This window comes from Sciurus carolinensis, chromosome 7 (assembly GCF_902686445.1).
Source record: "Sciurus carolinensis chromosome 7, mSciCar1.2, whole genome shotgun sequence".
Classification (NCBI taxonomy): domain Eukaryota; kingdom Metazoa; phylum Chordata; class Mammalia; order Rodentia; family Sciuridae; genus Sciurus; species Sciurus carolinensis.
The window spans coordinates 85761055-85771720 of NC_062219.1; the positions used below are offsets into that span (position 1 = coordinate 85761055).

The 10666-nt window shown below is 35.3% G+C and overlaps 1 pseudogene; it reads right to left on the minus strand.

Moving 5' to 3' along the window:
• Nucleotides 1-573: 573 nt before the first annotated feature.
• On the minus strand, nucleotides 574-1930 carry LOC124988131 (probable tRNA methyltransferase 9B; annotated as a pseudogene).
• Nucleotides 1931-10666: the final 8736 nt, after the last annotated feature.

Here is a 10666-nt window from a genome sequence, read left to right on the forward strand (position 1 = left end):
GGGACTCTTCTTTTTCCTTTCATTGTCTCTCAGTTTTCTGAAGACTTTAAATAGAAGCCAGGCCTTGACAATAAAATTTCCCATCATGTTTCAATATTCTGTTCATCTGAGAAACACAATAGGTTTCCTTGTTATCTTACACATAGATCTAAATTATTACCTGAGAACCAAAATTTACCCCCTTACTTTATAAAAATACTGTTTTTAAAGGTATAGTTAACAGCAGAATCTTTTAAAATCAATGTATAGTACTGAAAACTAATATACATATACTCTTATAAAATTTCATCATTTGGGGGGGAATAAAATCTAAACTGTACTGAAGGGCATCTTCTATTGCTTCTTCAGATCTTTTCATATACACTTAACCACAAATATCCTATGTCAAATGCTTTGGGTTCTGGGTGCTATGCTTACCCAAAGATTAATAAGATTATCAGTTCATATTACTTACAGAGCAAAGCATATGTGGATTTAAAAATAATAAAATTGAACACAAATTCAGTTAATCATATCTAACTTAGTGAAAGGATCATGGTTCATCTTTTGGAGACGTTGTCTAAAATGATCCAATTAATCACAACTTTCCTTTTTCTCTGCAATAATACACCAGTTGCCGTGATCATTCCCAGAGCTCAGAATAGGGAGCTTCATCCCATTCTCCTGCAGCAGGTCACAGGGCTCACCTTCATGAAACACATGGTAGTAGCGCATGAAGGCTCTGGAATCCAAAATGTCAGGCTGTTGTTTTTGGACAGAAATTGTGTCATCTGGGTTGGAATCTGTAGAGTTGAAGGTAGAAATACTTCTCAATATTTTCCTGGCAGAAGGGTTGCCTTCCTCTAAGTTACCTGCAGCCACATGATTCTCACTAGTATTAGTGCTGTCCTGAAAGCTCCCCTCTCCAATTCTCTGACTTTCTCCTTGATGGTCTCCATTTAAGTGCTTTGAGGTACATGAAGCTCTCGGTCACTCCAAGTGTTTTCGAGAAGTTTCTACAAACACTTCCTCATCTAAGCTTGATACTTTTGTTGAAAATGGCTCTTGGTGATCCAAGTCTAAACTGGAATGTCTAGAAGGGGGACTGATGTGCTATTGACCCAAACTTCTGTGGTTTTCAAGGGTCTTACTCTTTCAATTTGCTTCCTCAGGGTGAATTCATTCAAAGATCTGGAGAAAAACCAGGAATGGAAGGATCTTCCTAATGTGTTATAGATTCCATTTTCTTTCTCACCTTCCTTCAAAATGTTTCCACAACAGGTTCTAGCCATAACAGGTTCATAGTCCATGTTGTGGGACCCTTTGGAATCACATCACTCCTTAAAACAAATGCAATAGCCATACTCTGAGCAAGGGGGTGGTAGGGATGACTTGTTTCTGGGTGTCCATACTGCCTTTTTCTCCTAGACTGGCTGGATTCCAAGAAGAACTGGGAACAGAAGGCTCTGTTCCATGGAACAAGCACATCTTGCCTCTCAAAGTGTTGGTTCTTTTGTTCCATTGCCCAAATATAAATCATCATCTGTCCTCCAGGAACTAAAACCCTGGCCATTTATTTTATTGCTCAGATTCTTCTTTGTTTTGTAGAAAAATGATGTATAACTCCTATAGAGATGATGGCATTGACGCTGTGATCCCTAAAGGGGAGTTTAAGGTTGTCACATACCATGACTTCACATCCTCTGTTCCAGGCAATCTCTACCAATGGCACACAGTAGTCATAGCCCAGGGTATGTACCTGGCTGTTCACTTTAAGATACTTTCCAGTTCCACAGCCGATGTCAGCAATGAGGCTGCCAGGCTTCTGCTCCTGGAGGAGCTGCCACATGCCACGCCAGGCTTTGCTCCGCAGGTCACTGAAGTAGGGGGCCATGCTCTCATACACATCACACACGTGCTGCTTCTCCAGCCGAACAACTTCATGGTCCATCCTGAGTCATCTTGTGATTTACAAGAAAATTACTTCTTGACTTTGTGAATCATGGCAGTTTCCACCCTTAGAGAGTGACAGTTGTTTCTCGTGACTCAATGTGTAATGTAAATGAAAAGTAGTAGGAATGAAACCAAATAGTGTCGTCCTTCACATGATCAGCCACTTGGTCTGAGTCTGTGAAGGGAAAACAGGCCTCAGGCAGTCAGACCCTGGGCATGCGAAGCGACCTGTCCTGCCCTCTCTTCCCAGAGGACGTGGAGCCTGCAGAACTAGGGCAGAAAAGAGGCTTCCTTCTGTTCCCCTCTGCAGACCATTGTCAGCGCCTGGGTCACCTGCATTTTCTGCAGGGTATTGTGGTGGGAAGTTCTACTGAACCAAATAGTTACCTCCATGTTCTTTTTAAAAAATTAAAAAAAATTTTTTTCTAATTAGTTATGCATGACAGTAGAACGCATTTATACATTTTGATAGATCATACATAAATGGAGTATAACTTCTCATTTTTCTGATTGTACATATTGTAGTACATATCGGTCATGTAGTCATATATGTACATGATGTAATAATATCTGTCTCACTCTACTATTCTTCCTACTCCCTTACCCCTTCCCACCTCTCTTCACTCCCCTCTACCTAATCTAAATTAACTCTGTTCTTCCCTAGCCCCCCAACCCCTTATTGTGAATTAGCATCCACACATCAGAGAAAACATTTGGCCTTTGGTTTTGGGGATTTGACTTATTTTGCTTAGTAAGATATTCTCCAACTCTACTCATTTACCAGCAAATGCCATAATTTCATTCTTCTTTAAAGCTGATAAATAAATAAATATATATATTTATATAAATATATATATTTATATTGGAGATATATATATCTCCATTCATTTGTTGAAGGGCACCTAGGTTGGTTCCACAGTTTAGCTATTGTGAGTTGAGTTGCTATAAACATTGATGTGTCTGCATCACTGTGGTATGCTGATTTTAAGTCCTTTGGGTATAAACCAAGGAGTGGGATAGCTGGAACAAATTGTGGTTCCATTCCAAGGTTTCTGAGGAATCTCCGTACTGCTTTCTATAGTAGTTGCACCATTTTGCACCCACAGGCAATGTATGAGTGTACCTTTCTCCCCGCATCCTTGCCAACATTTATTGTTGCTTGTACTCTTGATGATTGCCATTCTGATTGGAGTGAGATGACATCTTAGAGTAGTTTTGATTTGCATTTCTCTAATTGCTAGAAATGATGAACATTTTTTCATATATTTGTTGATCAATTGTATTTCTTCTGTGAAGGATCTGTTCAGTTCCTTAGTCCATTTATTGATTGGTTTGTTTGGTTTTTTGGTGTGAAGTTTTTTGAGTTTTTTATATATCCTAAAGATTAATGCTTTATCTGAGATGCATGTGGTAAAGATTTTCTCCCAATACGTAGGCTCTTTCTTCACATTATTGTTTCTTTTGCTGAGAATAAACTTTTTAGTTTGAATCCATCCCATTTATTGATACTTGGTTTAATTTCTTGTGCTTTAGGAGTCTTATTAAGGTAGTCAGATTCTAGGCTGACGTGGTGAAGATTTGGGCCTACTTTTTCTTCCAGTAGTCTCAAGGTCTCTGTTCTAGTGCCTAAGTCCTTGATCTACATTGAGTTGAGTTTTGTGCAGGGTGAGAGATAGAGGCTTAATTTCATTTTGTTACACATGGCTTTCCATTTTTCCCAGCATCATTTGTTGAAGAGACTATTTTTTCTCCAATGAATGTTTTTGGTGCCTTTGTCTAGTATGAGATAACTGTATTTATGTGGGTTTGTCTTATGTGTCTTCTATTCTGTACCATTTGTCTACGTGTCTGTTTTGGTGCCAATACCATGCTGTTTTTATTACTATAGCATTGTAATATAGTTTGAGGTATGGTATTGTGATGCTTCCTGCTTTGCTTTTCTTGCTAAAGATTTCTTTGACTATTCTGGATCTCTTATTTTTCCAAATGAATTTCATGATTGCATTTTCTAGTTATAATATCTCTAGAAGATGTCAACTCTTCAGAAAGCTACCAGAACATCTGTATACCCAGCAAAACTAAATTTATTCAACCTAATGCAATAAAGATGAATGCTACCTTCATCATCTTAGAAAAGTCTCAGAAGAGAGAGGTCAGGGAGAATATTTATAAGGTGTTAGGGTCCAGGCTCAAGTATTTTAAGGCTGGTATTTCAATGTGGGGAAGATGTTAGAATGGAGCAAAGTTTATGATATAATAGTTGAAGATCAAGGATCACAGTAGAGTGAGGATTTTGACTGAGTGTATCTTAGTAGCTAAACCTTTCTCTAGGCATAATGTTTGCCTAGATTTTGTTTGGATGTTTTTTGATAAAGTACTTTGTAGAAATATACTGCAGCCATCAGTGAAATTATAAATTTATTTGCATCCTTTTATTTTTTAAATTAATGTCCTAGAGTAGAGAAGTCATGTTGACACAGGTGGCCTGGCTTCTTCATTCTGATAGTGAAGTTGAGTGGGCACAAATGATTTCAGTTCTCACAAGTTAGGAATCAAGTAGAAGATGCAGGATGACCACTGTGTCCAGGACTATTTAGAGCAGAGGTGGATTGGGTGTAAACAAGAAGAATTCTAGTTGTGGTGGATTCTATCGATTATAAATGTACACAATCTATTCAAAATATCAGACATCTCAGGGTGGGACTGGAAAACAATCTCATCTAAGCCTAGCTGTACCACATAAAGGCCTGCACAGCACCAGAAATTAGATTAGGAACTATACTTACTAACTTGCTTCTCAGCAGAAGCCTCACTTAGGATTTTGATTAGAAGCTGACTGGTGAATGAACAGGACCAATGATCACTGTATCCCTCAGTTTTTGAAAACATCAAGTATTTATAAAGATTTCCTTATTTGAAGATAAGTTCAAAGAACAAAACTTAACATACAACATATAGAAATCAATAGGACAGTATAAACACCATTTGCAGACTCATCAAAGGCATACTGCTTAGATTTGTTTACCTTGGAAGTCAGAAAGAAGTTTTTTATACTATTTGGCATACTTGGTAGGGTGCAGAGTGACCTGACCACTATGAAAAAGGAGCTGAAAATTATAGGTATTAAGAAGCTCAGATGAAGGAAAAGAGCATAAAAATAGAACAGCAGGAAGATAAGATAAAGGGGAGGGAGAAGAAAATAATAAAAATTAATAGTCTAATAACAATTATTTTCTGCAGGCTGACCTTGTTGAAGAATAAACATCCGTGAATGATTACAGGATTTGTTCCTTTAGAAACAATTTTTGTTTCAAACGTGTCACAGCAGAGACAGCGGCTGTTTCAAACACTGAAACTGGCAGAGTAGTTTTTATGGTGCTGGTAGAAATGAGATGGTTTAAGGGAGAAAATTTGAAAATTCAAAAATTATGTATTTTTGTCAACAGTTTGTAAATTGCTACACTCAAGTAAAACTTATTTCATGACATTTTACATTTATAAAAACATTTAGAAGTTTATAGTTCAAATGGATAAAAATAGACTTTTATATTAAAAAGAATTTAATGAAAGTAAAATCCTTATCTTTTTTGACATTGAATAACAGGAAACAGAAAAATAATGTCGGTAACATACAAACATTAAAAAAAAAAAGTCCTTAGTTTGGCTCAGGCACAACTACTCTGTATCCTCTAGTTTCCCTTACTAGGAAAGAAGATGAGTACAGCATAGCCCTACATAAAAAATTAAAGTTTCCTTTAAAAGAACCAAATGACTTTGTGGGTTTTTCTTTACTTAAAGCATATTCCTTGTTTGAAAGGGGCCTTAGATTTTTGGTTCCCATTTTTTTTTTTTTCTCAAAATGGGAACTCTACAACTTCAATTTAGATAAGATAAGAAGTTCTATAACCAGATTACAACTAGCAGAGTAATTGGGTTAGAAAGAACTGGATAACAAACCTGGTTACAAAATTCAAGAGAAATTTCCTGGGTAAAACAGTAAAATAAGTTGCCTATGGAATCACCCTCCTCCAATTCATAATGCAGAAAAGTAAAAACCAGCCACCATCCACATAAAAAGAAAAAAAAAAAAGGCCCACGGTAGTGATTAAAGTCCAAAAGGGACAAAATGCAAAATACTGTGCTTTAAAGAGCGACAACTAGGAAAGAACATGATTCTGGAATAGTAAGCCTCCTAAACCCACCTTACTCTTCAGGGATGAATTCACAGGATGCTAAGAATTTTCTCTTCTTTCCCCAATCTGGACAGAGGCAACCCAAATAGGTGACCTTATATTTTCCCTAACTGAAGGTCAGTGTAATGGGGAATTAATGATCTAGGTACAGTGAACAAAGGGACCAAACCCCCTAGCAGGGAAGTGAAGATTCCAGAGCTAACACTGAGTGGGGCCTGATCCAAAACCCAAAGCTTACATCAGAGAGTAGATATCCCCCTCCCCCTCCCCCCTCCTGGAGGGAAACCTGATAACACCCTCTAAACCTTATAGCCGAGTCTGTCCTCCAGGTGAAGGTCATGCACCATTTTAACTAAGGTCTCCCTCTTAGCCTACTGCAGGCTGTGAAGGCACTTGGGGAAGAGGATGAGGGATCACGTGTGCAGCCAGAAGGAAAACAGTTAATACAAACCACAACCTCTAGCCAACAAAGTAGGGTGGGGGGGAAAATGCTTTTAATACTTTAATTATGTTAAGGTTTATCAATGATGATAAAATATCATCTTCTAAGAAACTAGGAGCCAGAAAATAGGACATTGAACAATTTTTCTTCTTGTTCAGAGGGCTTCACAGAATATGTAAATGACTAGAAATACCAAAAACTAAAAGAGAAATAAATCTTGGCCATGCCTTTTGCAATTTAAATGATGATAACAGGCGCATAATCAAACACCTTAACATTGCAAACACATTAATGAATACTTTCCCCCAAATAATCTTATGGTTTTTGACACTATGCAAATTTCTATGAAGGAGACTTAAAACTTTTTGGAGTTAACAGAGCTGTAGTAGTGTTCTGTAAACGAGGGTCTTATGGTGAATAAGGAATCATGAAATTAACTGAGTAGATCAGAGTATTTTAAAGTATTATAAAATAAAAGGGGACAGAATAAAAATAAATTAGAGTGAAGTCAAATGGTCTCATTGATAAGTTGGTTCAAACTTAGAACTATTTCCCTTCTATCTTTGTTGTTGAAATATAGAAAAAGATGAAAATATTTACATTTAGTTCTCTCTCTCCTCTCTCTCTCTCTCTCTCTCTCTCTCTCTCTCTCTCTCTCGATGTTACTAGGGATTGAATTTCAGGAATGCTTTATCACTGAGTTACATCCTCAGTTCTTTTTTATTTTTATTTTTGATTTTGAGACAGAGGGTCAGTAAGTTCTCAACCTCCTGGCTGACTGGAATTATAGGCATGTACCGCCATGCCCAGCTTATATTTAGTTTTTGAAGCAAGTATAATATTGGGGGGGAAATGAAAGGGAAACTATTAAGTTCATATTTCAATATGAATGTATTTCAGCAAGAATGTTATTATTAAAATAGCAGTAAATCATGTTATCAATCTATTAGAAAATAAACATTGACATCAAAGAGGATTTATCCTAGAAATACAAGAAGGGATTTAAACAAAAAGAATGTACTTTATATTAATAACAAAATTATATGTTTCATATAATAATGGTATTAAAAATGACACTTTCTTATTTAAATCCATAATAGAACATTAACAACTCTTTATAAGAATAGGAATGAATTAATATTTATGAAACTTTATCAAATTTAACTATATTAAAACGATAGACAAAAAGATGCAGGAGTCAAATGAGAAAGTTCCCAGTGACCAAAGCTGAGTAATAAAATAAAAGCAAATGAGTATTAGATTATAAAGCAATGAATAAAATAAGTATTCATGGGTCCATAGTGATTTAAATAAAATGATTACTTAAGTTAATAAATGGCAGAGAGAAATTTACCTTTCAGAAGAATTTCAAATAAATTATGTATCCAGTTCTCCCTGAAGGAGAGAAACACCTCATCCTTAAGACTGTGTGCAATGACTGCCTCCCAAAGCACAATGTGTGTGGGGAGAGGGGGAAAGTGCATCATTATGGCAGATAAACCTGCACAGGTGGCTTTATCCAGGTGATCAAGGTCAACATCAGCAGGGATGAGTCATGGTGACAGTATGCACCTTTGATATCTGATGAAAGTGGCGATTTATCTCTGTGATCTTCCTTTTTAAAAATGTTTTAATTACATTAGCCCCAGTCGAACATAGTGATTTATTTATTTATTTAGTTTAATTTGTTATTTTTAGATATACATGACAGTAGAGTATATTTTGGCATATTATACATACATGGAGTATAACTGATTCTAATTAGGATCCTATTCTTGTCATTGTGATCTTCCTTCTAAACTTTCAAAAATCCAGTCTAACGATGAGACAAGCATCAGGAAAACCCCAGGAGTCTGTCCAGAAAACAAACTCCTCAGAACCGTCCAGGTCATCTTCTATGACAAGGAAAATCTGAGACAATGTCACAACCAAGAGCCTGCGGAGACACAATGAATAAATGCAATGTGACAATCTGAAAGGAACCATGGATGGGGAAACACCTAGGAAATCTGAAGCACAAATAGACTTAGATACTGATAATGTATCAACAATGTTTATTTTAATTTCAACAAACTAATATACTCATGGACAATGTTTTTACTAGGAGGAAATGCCCAGCACATAGAAACTCTTTGAAGTATCTGCTCAATTTTAATGTCTGAACTTTTCTAAAAATTGCTTTTTTTTTTTTTACAAGTCAGTGATAAAATAATTCATGTTTACTGAAATATGGTATACTTGCATGTTGGGGTATCATACAGACCTTCAAAATAATGCTTTCAAAAAATATCAGAGATATAAGGAATGATCATTATGTTTTATAGAAACATGAAAATATATAATCTATGTACATTTATACATATTCTACATATATTATTAGAAAGAAATATAACTGATTATTTAGTTATTTTTGAATATGAGATCAGAATTGATTTGTTTCTTTTTTTTACATTTTCTGTATCTGAAAACATTTAATATAAGCATGTATGAATTTAAAAACCAGAACATGACAGTTACTCATCTTGAAAAAACATACCAGGACAAATTAGGAGAAACATATTATAAATGTTTTAAAAATATAATTGAGTTCATAATGAGCTATTCACTACAAATTGGTATCACCTTGTTTAATCCAATTGTGAAAAAGATATATAAATTTATTTGTTTATCCTTTTTTATATACTCTATATAATGTACATAAATACAACAAAGGGAAATAAAATCATTAATGAAATCCTTAATTGCAATGAAATCTAGGTAGCAGTAACTGCACATTTCTGACACTGACGCATGATTCATAAAACTGAATGAGATTTCAAAAATTTTTTGTTTTGAGCCTGGTAAAGATCACAATCCTTCTGCCTCAGCCTTCTGTTTGGCTGGGATTACAGGTGTGTACCATTGCATGCTGCTTTCAAATAACAATTTTAGGTGACTCTATTCCAAATGAAAAATAACAACCCAATTTCACTGTTGTATTTTATTGCAGAATTTTTTCTTTGTGGCTATGCATTATATAGAAAATAAACATTATTTAGGTATTATACCTTCTAGTACAAGTTACCAAAATATAAGATTATTAGTTATGTATACTTTCCGATCTCTAAGGGCAAGGCTTTGCATTTTGAATAACAAGGAGCAAAGAGGCCAATATTTCTTACGTATCATTTGAAGGAGCTCAATTCATGCTACAGGACTTTGGTATTCCTTTAGATCATTGATTTCTGACTAGGAGTGAATGTCACCTCTAAATATTTAAAGAATACAGATAGCCTCTTCGTACTTCTTCTCAATCCCACTAATTGGAGTTGGGAGTTGCACATATGTATTTGAAAAAGTTTTCCACAAATTATTCTGATATGCATGCCTTGTTAAAGATTCCTTTTAAATTTTATTTGTTTTATGAAAAAGCATAGTAAAATATAAATAAAATAATTGTTCCATGGTTAAATAAGTTTGGACTAAACAAGGTGAAACAAGTTTCTTTTTTGAAAAATTATACACAGTTTAATATACTAATGTGATTGTGAAATTCGAAGCAAGTCTATTTTACAAGCAAAATCTGGAAACAATGAACAAAAAGGCCATGCTGAATTCTTTTTATAAAGACTATTTAAATGCAGTACAAATATTTTATTCTCAGGTTCAGCAGGAAGATTGTAGTAATAAATCTGATTACAATATGCCAGATCACAATACATCAGAAATAGCAAATGGTTAGTCACTTAGTGGCTTTGTTAAAGAAAATCTGAAAGAATGTATGCATTACTATTTTGGGTGCACATTTGTTTGTTCTTTGTTTCTCCAGTATTCCTCTTCTGTTGCAATAGAACTTGCATTTCTCTGTGGGCAATTACTATTGGATACAAATTTGATGTGAAAGTGGTTCTCAGTTTCTTTCTTTTGCTACAATTCAAGGGGAGTCAGACATTCTACATGCCCTGAGTATATGTAGTGTGCTGAAACGTGACCCACAATGGGCCACCCAGATGTGGATCCCAGGACTTTGGAGTGTTTGATAAGAGGTGGAGTCAGCTAGAGTCCAATGAGCTCAGCATTATAAGCATTTCAATTTTACTACTCACAGCTTCTAAAAATT